We start from the raw sequence: 10,039 nt of genomic DNA on the forward strand, positions 1-10,039 counted from the left end.
CCAAGCGTGGAGATGAGGAGAGTGGATTTGACTAATTGGGCCCTCCGGACTTCACCGAAAGTCACGGCAAGGGTTAAATATTAATTCTATCAAGATGTTTGACCCTATCAGAGATCGGGAAATCTCAATTAGCCTTTGCCCCCCGCATCCTGGACTAGCTTCTACGAATCATCAGAAAATCTTAGAGTGTGATTGGGCCAATTTTTCCGAAAATGTTTCCACACTTTTGCCCTCGTAGCTCAGCGGACGAACGTCGGAATTTAGATGTCAACGTCTCAGGTTCAATTCCTCGTTACTCCTTTTCATTTTATTGTGGTTCAAGATAGTATAATGTAATAATACAAAAAGAAAAACTAATAGCAGTATTATGCAACTGGATTTTTCCAAACCTAATATTAAATTTATGTTATTTATATCGCTAAAGAACGATTACAATATACATAACTTGAATATTATTTATACGGTATCACTAAAGAACAATAACACAATATAAATGATAAATATCGGTTTGTTTAATTAATATAAGATATTATATAATACGTATTTAATTATCTAAATAAAATAACCTATTTTACAAAGAAAGATGTTTATTTGTGTTATAATAATTACTTACATAAAATACAGATTATTTATATTGCGAAAGAACAATAACAATATAAATAACATGAATATTATGTTATAATGCTAATGAAGGAAAACAATATAAATGATAACTTGAATATTATTTATATCGCTAAAGAACGATAACAATATAAAAAACGTGAATATTATTTATATCGGAATTTCACAGATTTATTACAGATGTATTTAAGAAATTGTAGAAGAATAGTAATTAGTAACAGTGTCCTATTTATTCTTCTTGGAGCCAAATTTGTAACTTTTAAAAGTGTGGCTACTATGTTGAAGTGTATGTGTTGCAACGAATGCTTGATTTGTTATGTATGTGAGTCAGTTATGGGATGCTTGATGTCGTCGCAATGTCGTAATTATAGTTTGATTGTGTTTGTGTGACTATTGTGTATTAATTTATGATGTATGGTACGGAAATCTGCATATTTGTGTTATAGAAGTGTTACGTATGTGTGTTGTTAATGTTTTTGTATGTTTCAAATTGATAACTGATATTTGTTTTGCAATCGCAATGCCTAATTTACGGATTGTTTATGTTTTGTTTACATCGCGTAAGCTAATTTAATTTTCTTTTCCATTTCTCTTTATGCTTATCTTTTTTGTGTACAAAACTATAGCCCTAACATACATATGTAAAATAGGGCTAACCCCCATTAGATATACTGTAGCTACAATAGTAATAATTATTATTCATATCGTTATAAAACGATAACAGAATACAAATGATGACTTGAATTTTATTCATATCTCTAAAGAACGATAACAAAATATAAATAACGTGATATACATCAAGAACGATAACTGGATATAAATGATAATTTGAATATCATTTACATCGCTAAAGAAGATTAAAAAAAAAATGAAAACTTGAAGAAGGCCCGAACCCAGAACCTTTGAATCATTAAACAAGCACTCTATCGCTGGTCTGCGAGGAGCAGATATGGAACACTTTCATAGTTCCGGAACTGCTTGTACAAGCACATGCATCGTGTAACATCGCCGCGACCCGAAGTGGACTTTGAAAATATTCGCTGTTCACGAGTGCGGCCACTTTTTTTTTTTTTTTTTTGACAGCTGTACATAGTTACAGGTAGCATATATTTTTGTGTACAACTCTGATTACATCTGTACGTTACCTGTAGGCCTTATTGTTGTACAAAGCTTCATAAAATGTATTATATGGGAGAGAAGTTATTAATTTTGCCTAAATTCATCACTATATAGGGGCAGTTCTTCTTGTAGAAACATAATGAAACTTCCTAGACAAAAATGTGTGCTACCTCTAACTTCTGTATAAAGTTTCATAAAAATCTGTTGGATAGGAGAGAAGTTATTAATACTGTTGAACTACTAGATTTGCGTTCTGATTCACGGTGATTTTGTTAAGCTTAGATGAAAATGTGTCCAATGATGTTCGATGTCATGTGAACAATTTTGCAGGCCTAAACACTCACACAGTGATTAAAAACTTTCTTATTACATTATTCTTTTCTGCTGTTAAGCAAAACGTGAAACAGTTGCCACCGCATTACCGTATTCCCCACCACTGAAAAAAAAAATTAATTACTGAAAAATGCGCAAGAACGCGCAAACTTTAAGACAAGGATCCAACATTGTAAATGATGCTGTATTAAATGATAAAAGAATTGTTTTAACTGGACGTGATCGACTGTACTAAAACTCACATTATATTTGGAGAACTTTAAGAAAAATATTTTTTGCAATTGTAATATTTAAACCTACTGTAAGAAGAAAAATTCTTTGCAAAATTGAAATTGAATTTATATTAATAAGAATGCATTTATCTGAGAAGACTACGTATCTAACAACACAATAAATCACTAACAATTGGCACTTATTCATCCACATAGTAAGCCTCTCTGTCTATGACTGAACCGGAGCGAGATGTGTTTAGAAAGAACTCGTTGTTCATATCTTTCTAAATATAGCTTGCTGCTGATAAAACAGTAAAAACTATTTCTCGCAGCATTCTCTTACTGTTAAAGAACACGAATTCCTATTCAACTATGCTTAACTTAACAAGTCGAAATTTGATTTTTGTCCACCTAGATTGGGAAACTTGCACACTGTGCGCCGGTCTGAAGTTGCGCTCGGGCGCGGGTTCGATCCCCGCTTGGGCTGATAACCTGATTGGAATTTTTCATAGGTTTTCCCCGAATGCCAGGTAATCTATGGCGAATCCTCGGCCTCATTTCGCCAAATATCATCTAGCTATCACCAATCTCATCGACGCTAAATAACCTAGTAGTTGATACAGCGTCGTTAAATAACCAACTAAAAATAACAGAAGACGCGATATGGCTGAAACCACCAGAGTCAGTGGTAATTTACAAGGTCACTTAAACAAGATAGAAAATGGCTCATAAACTGGAAAATGAAAATCAATGCCTCTAAGAGTTTCGTAGTAATTTTTACTAAAATAAAAACCGCAAGAACCATTTGAACTGAAAACGTTTTATGTAGTAATTCCCAATCAAAAAGAAACAACTTATTTGAGAGTACAGTTGGACCATAGACTTTCTTTTAACCAGGACGTAAATAAAATTTCTGCCAGCGTTTCAACGTTTATATCCTTTCTTCAAATCGCCATCGTTGAGTTTGTGGACTAAGAAAAATTTATATAATTACGGTATATAACAATATAATCAGAGCTAACCTCCTATATGCACATTCAGCTTGGTCGTCTATCAATGGGGTCTCTACTGACAAGACTGCGTTGTGTGCAGAGAACAGTTCTGCGCACAATTTTATTGCTCTAGCTGATTACACAACTTCCAATACCTTTTTGCATGAACACGGCATTAATTGAAGAGTTTTCGGAAAATTTAAAGCTAAAATTTATACATAAATTGAAAAATCATCCAAATCCTCTGCTACAAAAGTTCAATCATCAAGCATAAACAATAAAACCCAAGTTATGCCAGTTATATTTTTATAAAATTATTCATCATGGATTAGGGACTGAAAAATTAAATTGAAAAATTTCAAAGAGATTATAAATTAAAGAAGGAGTCAAAAGCAAATCAGCTTGGTCTCCGCTCATGTAGACTTTCAGTGCAACAGGATATTGGTCAGGGTTGCCATATTTTAGAGCTACTAAGAAGGGACATCTCTTTTTTTCCATTGTATACAGCAGCAGTCATCAGCACATTGCACCCTCGGACTAGCGTCTCTTGCCTGCAGATAAGAGACTGCACTATGCTGCATCCGTGGGTGCTGGCGGGTACGGTCTCTCCCTCTTCCTGCTGCACGACGGGGCATATTACGACACACCGCTTACCCGTTACTCATTTCAGCCAGTGCTGGCAACTACTGATATATAGTACTTACATTTTGCCTTAAAAAGAGTGATATGAATATGGCCAGAGTTGACATTTTCATGACTATACAAAAATAAAAAGGTAGGCCTTATAAAAATTATCCCTTTTACATGTATTTGAAAAAAAGGTAATATGAATGTCAAAATTCCAATTTTAATAAAATAAAACGTATTGTAGATACAGGTTTCCAAGTACAAAACAATATTTATCATGCTATAAGTTACATCACATTTCTCTGAAACGCTTGTGGCAATAATATGTTACCGGTATGCCAAATTATTAACTTAGAGATTTAATAGTAGTTCTCTCTCATAGAGTTTCCCAGCTGTTTATTATGAACTGTAAAGGTCAAATTACAAAAGGTGGTATCACATGCGAAAAAATATTTAAATTTCAATGTTTATTAATTACCATACAATGACATTTATTGATACCTAAATGCATTTTTATTTTGTGACTTAGCATATTACTACTTCAAATCTATTATTTACCATACAGTATACATTTTCAGAGCTTATAGGCCTATACATATTTATCTCTGGACTTCAGCATTTACAACAAGTTTTTTTTCCCCATTCTCTGTGTCATACATTTCTGATGAACGTCTCTTTTTAAATGTTATTCATAACTGAATTGGCTGTCATGAACCTTACACTTGCCAAAATATTCGTTTTTCCAATGTGCAAACCTACATTGTTGAGAAAATTAATTTAAATTTAATGCAATTATTTAGGCCTAGAAGAAAATAGTTAGGCTACTAACTAGGTATCAGAAAATTAAACAAGTGATCCTAATTTTCTAAAGGAGGGACTTTTTGCGTCCCGCCTCGAATTGAAGCTGGACTCGGGACTTTAATGAAAATCTGGACATGTCCCAGCAAATTGGGACATCTGGCAACCCTGACTGTTCGTTGATTGGTTAATCGGAAACCGACAAGATCCGTCGATTGTCAATTATATCGATTGTGTGATCGACAGCAGCTGGTATTGGATGTTGAAAACATCAGGCAGTCTCCAATGGAAAGTTACTTGTCGTTTTGTACACTAGTTTTAACTACTTTACATTGTACGATAAAGCCCGTAGGATAATTCTTTATTGTATGATAATTGACGACTTTCAGAATATTCATTTCTTTTTATTTAATCTTACAAACGAAATATGCGGGAAAGGGATTCCCAGTTTTCAATACCTATAATACAATGTTGACGCTTTTATTGTTATTGTTGACAATAATGAGTTCAAAGATGTTTCAAAGTTTGCCTTAGATGTATTTCTCACTCAAGTGCTACATGCGAACGTGTAGGAACAAAACTTGTGTTAAAATACTGCATCCAATGAATAAGTGCATTTTATATGTTCTAGTGTTTCCTGATGTGTGACATTCACTAATAAACAGCTGATATTTTGAAGAACACTGTTTGTGAAATAATGGGTAATTTGCTAGTAGACGTCATTTCACATAGACTAGTTTTACACTAAACATAAACTAACATTTAATTAATTATTGCTTAAATAACTCCTAAAGGGTTAATATAAAAATAGTCTATACCTAACAATGTCTCCTAGCAAATTACCACCTAGTTTGTGGTAAGGTGACCAGACGTCCTTTTTTGTCCGGACATGTCCTGCTTTTTAGGCCTTTGTCCGGGGTCCGGGCGGAATTTAAAAATTCAAGAAATGCCCTCCTTTTGTAACTTCTATGCCTGATATTTTGAAATTATCTGATTTGGCGCCTTTCTCAAGTAATTTGCCTGTAGGTGGCAGCAGCATTGACGGAATATACTCTTTGCAAACGATCATAACTCTCTTTGCTCCTATTTATTATGGTCGTTGCTTTCATATATAGCTAAATGTAAAATAATTTAATATTATTACGTTTTATCAGAAGTGTGTTGTAATAAAATATATTTTATTGACATAATTTTAAGTATAATATAGGCCTAAGCCTAAATCTACCATAAATATATATTATCAGTCCTCTTTAATAAAATTACAGTTCCCTTGGTTTTCGTATTATGTAGCTAACTGTGAAATCGTTATTATTTTTTCATAATTATTTTGTAAAAAATATATAGGCCTATAAATATAATTTTAAGTATGATATAAGTCTAAATCTATACTGTAAATATTTTATAATAAAATAGATATTGACGTAATTTAAAGTAAAATAAGTATAAACTTAATATTATCCCTCCTCTTTTTTCGAACAATGTCCTCCTTATATCGATGTGAATCTAGTCTCCCTAGTCTCAAGTACTTGTATAAAGGAGTGCCGGCAGCCGGCAAGGAATATTTACACTTGATTCATGAGAGAGTTTAATATTATTTTGACCTTTGAGTGTAAAATTAACTTAACTATTATGAAGTATAAAGCAATTCGTATTTCAATAAACAGTTTAGAAAGTATGGAATAAACTACTACCGTAATTTCCCATAACTATGGTCCAGGCACCCAACTATGGTCCAAAACGCATTATGTAGTACTTAGTCCCCCAAGAGTTCGGTGTTTGCCATTTAAGGCGCCACTGTGATCGAATTATGTTCCCCACAGATGCTCCCATCTACCATTACCGTGGCAGTGATATGGATGCTTAACAAAGTCAGTGTGCATCGTTCTATTGAATTTGTGAAGACACGAAATCATTCAGTTTGTGATTGTCTGTTTTATTAAGCTCTCCTCTGTAGAACTGGTACGTTATAGATATATGATTCTTTGTACAATTAAAAATTGGCTATGTAGTGTTTACTTTCACGTAATAATTAGACTGTCAGAGGTTAAGGACTCTGCGTGAAAAATGTTTAACCTCAAGGCTAGAAGTCAGTCCTCAACTATGTACCACAATTTTTCGTGGACCATAGTTGTATTTCATTTTTAAATATTTGTTTCAATAAAATGTGATCAATGTGATTATTTACTTCTGTAAATACGGTATCTCAGTATATTCTAAAACACCATTTAACATTATAGTCATTATTATTTTCCAATTTCAGAATTACAAGAGAAGTGGAGAGTCAAAGGATAGAAATAAGCCTACTGAATATATTTTGCAATTCATTTTTAATTTTCAGAGAAGTCTATGTTGTATCTTAAAAGTATTTATTTCAGTCACTGACTTCACAGCATATGTTTAAGGTACTACACCTTTACATTACATATTTAAAGGACGTATGAACGTTTTCGTTGGTCTACGCCAACATCATCAGATACGAAATTCATTTTAGCAATATCAGTGCTCTCTACATAATATCTACAAATACAAAACATATTTAGTGGCATGCAAAATGAGACATATTAAAATACAACATTGCTGTGATACACATTGACATTCATATATGACTGCCTTGATTGTCACTTACTTAAAAAACACGTATAGATTACAAAATATATTGATTCACACACACACACACACACACACACACACACACACACATATATATATATATATATATATATATATATATATATATATAAATGCAAGTGTTCACATATGAGATAATAAAATGACATAATTTAAAAGTGATAAAAATAATAAAATATAAAACTGAGATAAAAAGTATTATGAATGTGAAGAGTTGCAAAATTACAGTAATTAGCCTACATTTATTATATTCCTATTTCTGTTTCACAATAATATATATATTTCCACCATTCAGAAACGTATGTATCATGGTTTGTGTCACGTAATTATTTGAATAGTTTTCAAATTTATATGGTTTTATTATAAACGCCAATATATTATACGTTGGGTAGTTTGATGTTGATAATAATGTATATTTGATTTTGTCGATAATGCTGTTCCTCCAATCTGGAAGTAATTGAAATCAATAAGTTGATGACCCAATTTTAACGGATTTAACATTTAATTTGTATGATATGTTAAATGGAAGAAACTTACATGGCGATGTGTTGTCGATATCCAATACTGTAATTGTAATGAGCGTGTGGTATGGCGCAAGTCAAGTATCAGAATTAACTGAAAAAGATCAAATATTGAATAAATAAATCACTACTAATGATATTGATGAAGTAAGTATTTAACTGGCATCATATGAATTTAAATGAAGGTCAAAATTCGGTGCTGTTATTTTGGGTAATGAAATAGTTACGAAAATAAATATTTGTGTGCGGTTATTATGTACTAGTAGCAATTTGAAATTATAATTTGGTTGAGTGAATGTATAAATCAAGCTTTTTAGTTATATTAACATCAACACCAAATTATATGAATTGCATTTGCTAGCAGGAAAAACCTTCGGAAATAATTGGCCAATTTTGGATACTACAGTTCAAAATAAAATAAAGCATTTGATGGACAAAAAATATAACCACTTACAAAGTAAATTAATGATGTTGGCAAATAGAAATAAAATTCCTAAACATAATTTGACCAAAGAAAAAGGAAACAAGAATCAGATAAAATTTGTCAATTTATCCACCGTCACATTTTCGGATGATGAAGTTCAAATTCTTAATCAAGGATATAAAACCAACTTTCCTCAAGCAAACCTTAATCAAATAGTAGAAGATACAATAATTGAAACCGAAACCATAATACAAAGCAGCTCTCACGAAAATAAAGATTATTTAAGGTATAACGCATCTAAAATTATAAATGATTACAAAAATGACCCCAGAACAAACAATCTCATACAAAATGCAAAGAGGCTGAAAAGCAAGATAACAAAATTAAAACGGAAATTAAAAGAAAACAACTTTATCCATGTAAAGGCAGATAAAAATAACGCAATTGTAAATATGACTAAAGAACAATATAATGAGAAAACTACAGATTTTCTAGTAAAATCCAAAATAGAAGAAATAAAGCAGGACCCAACGGACTCTTATAAAAAACAAATTAGAATAGCATTAAAGTCAGCATCATACATCATTCCAGAATCAGAAGTTAATAAATATATAAATATGAGTCCTTCAATACCAACCTTAAAAGCTTTGCCTAAAACCCTTCTTTCAATGCGACCAATAATTAACAATATGAATTCACCTAATTATAAACTTAGTAAATTTTTACAGAAATGGTTACAACAGACTCTTAATATGAACAATGTATATACAGCAAAAAATACAAAACATATAGTTGATGAATTGAAAAATATCTCAATTGATAAAGATACAAGACTAATGTCATTAGACATAGAAAATTTATATACGAACATTCCTGTTCAAGAAACAATAGAAGTAATTAAAACAAAGCTAATTGAAAATAAAATTCACGATTCAATAATAAAACAAATAGTTCAGTTAATAACACTATGTACGTCACAAAATTATTTCACTTTTAATCAAAAAATATATAAACAGAACAGTGGTTTAGCAATGGGCAGTCCGTTATCGGGCATATTAACAGAAATCTTTTTACAACACATGGAAGAAAAACACATTCAAAACTTACTAAATAAACACGGTATAATATATTATCGCAGATATGTAGACGATACTATCATAATACACAACAATAAATCGAGCAGTGATTCCATTGCATACGATTTCAATCAAATTCACAATAATTTAAAATTTACAGTTGAATTGGAAACAAACAAATCCATACCATTTTTGGATATAAAAATAATAAAACAAAAAAGTAACCTATCCTTCGACATCTATAAGAAACCAACACATACTAATCATACTATACCAGCAACTTCAGAGCATCCTCCTGCCCATAAATTAAGTATGTTTCACTATTTAATTAATAGATCATTGCAGATTCCTTTATCCCGTACAAAATACAGAAAAGAAATACAGAACATTCTTGACATCGCGCATGAAAACGGTTATAATAGAACATTAATTAGAAAACTAATATCTAAGAAAGAAAACGAACAGAAAATGAAAAGTTCGTCCACTTTATCTAGATCTACTAAAGAGAGCAACAAAACGTTGTCGACTTTGACTTATAATAAAATAATTTCTAACAAATTAGCACATTTTTCCAAAAAGAAAACATAAAAATAGCACACAAAACTAACAATAAAATCAACAATAACATTAATAACGATTTGCACCATATTGATAAACTTAATAAGAAAGGAGTGTATATGTTAAATTG

Source organism: Periplaneta americana, chromosome 5 (assembly GCF_040183065.1).
Source record: "Periplaneta americana isolate PAMFEO1 chromosome 5, P.americana_PAMFEO1_priV1, whole genome shotgun sequence".
NCBI classification, from domain to species: domain Eukaryota; kingdom Metazoa; phylum Arthropoda; class Insecta; order Blattodea; family Blattidae; genus Periplaneta; species Periplaneta americana.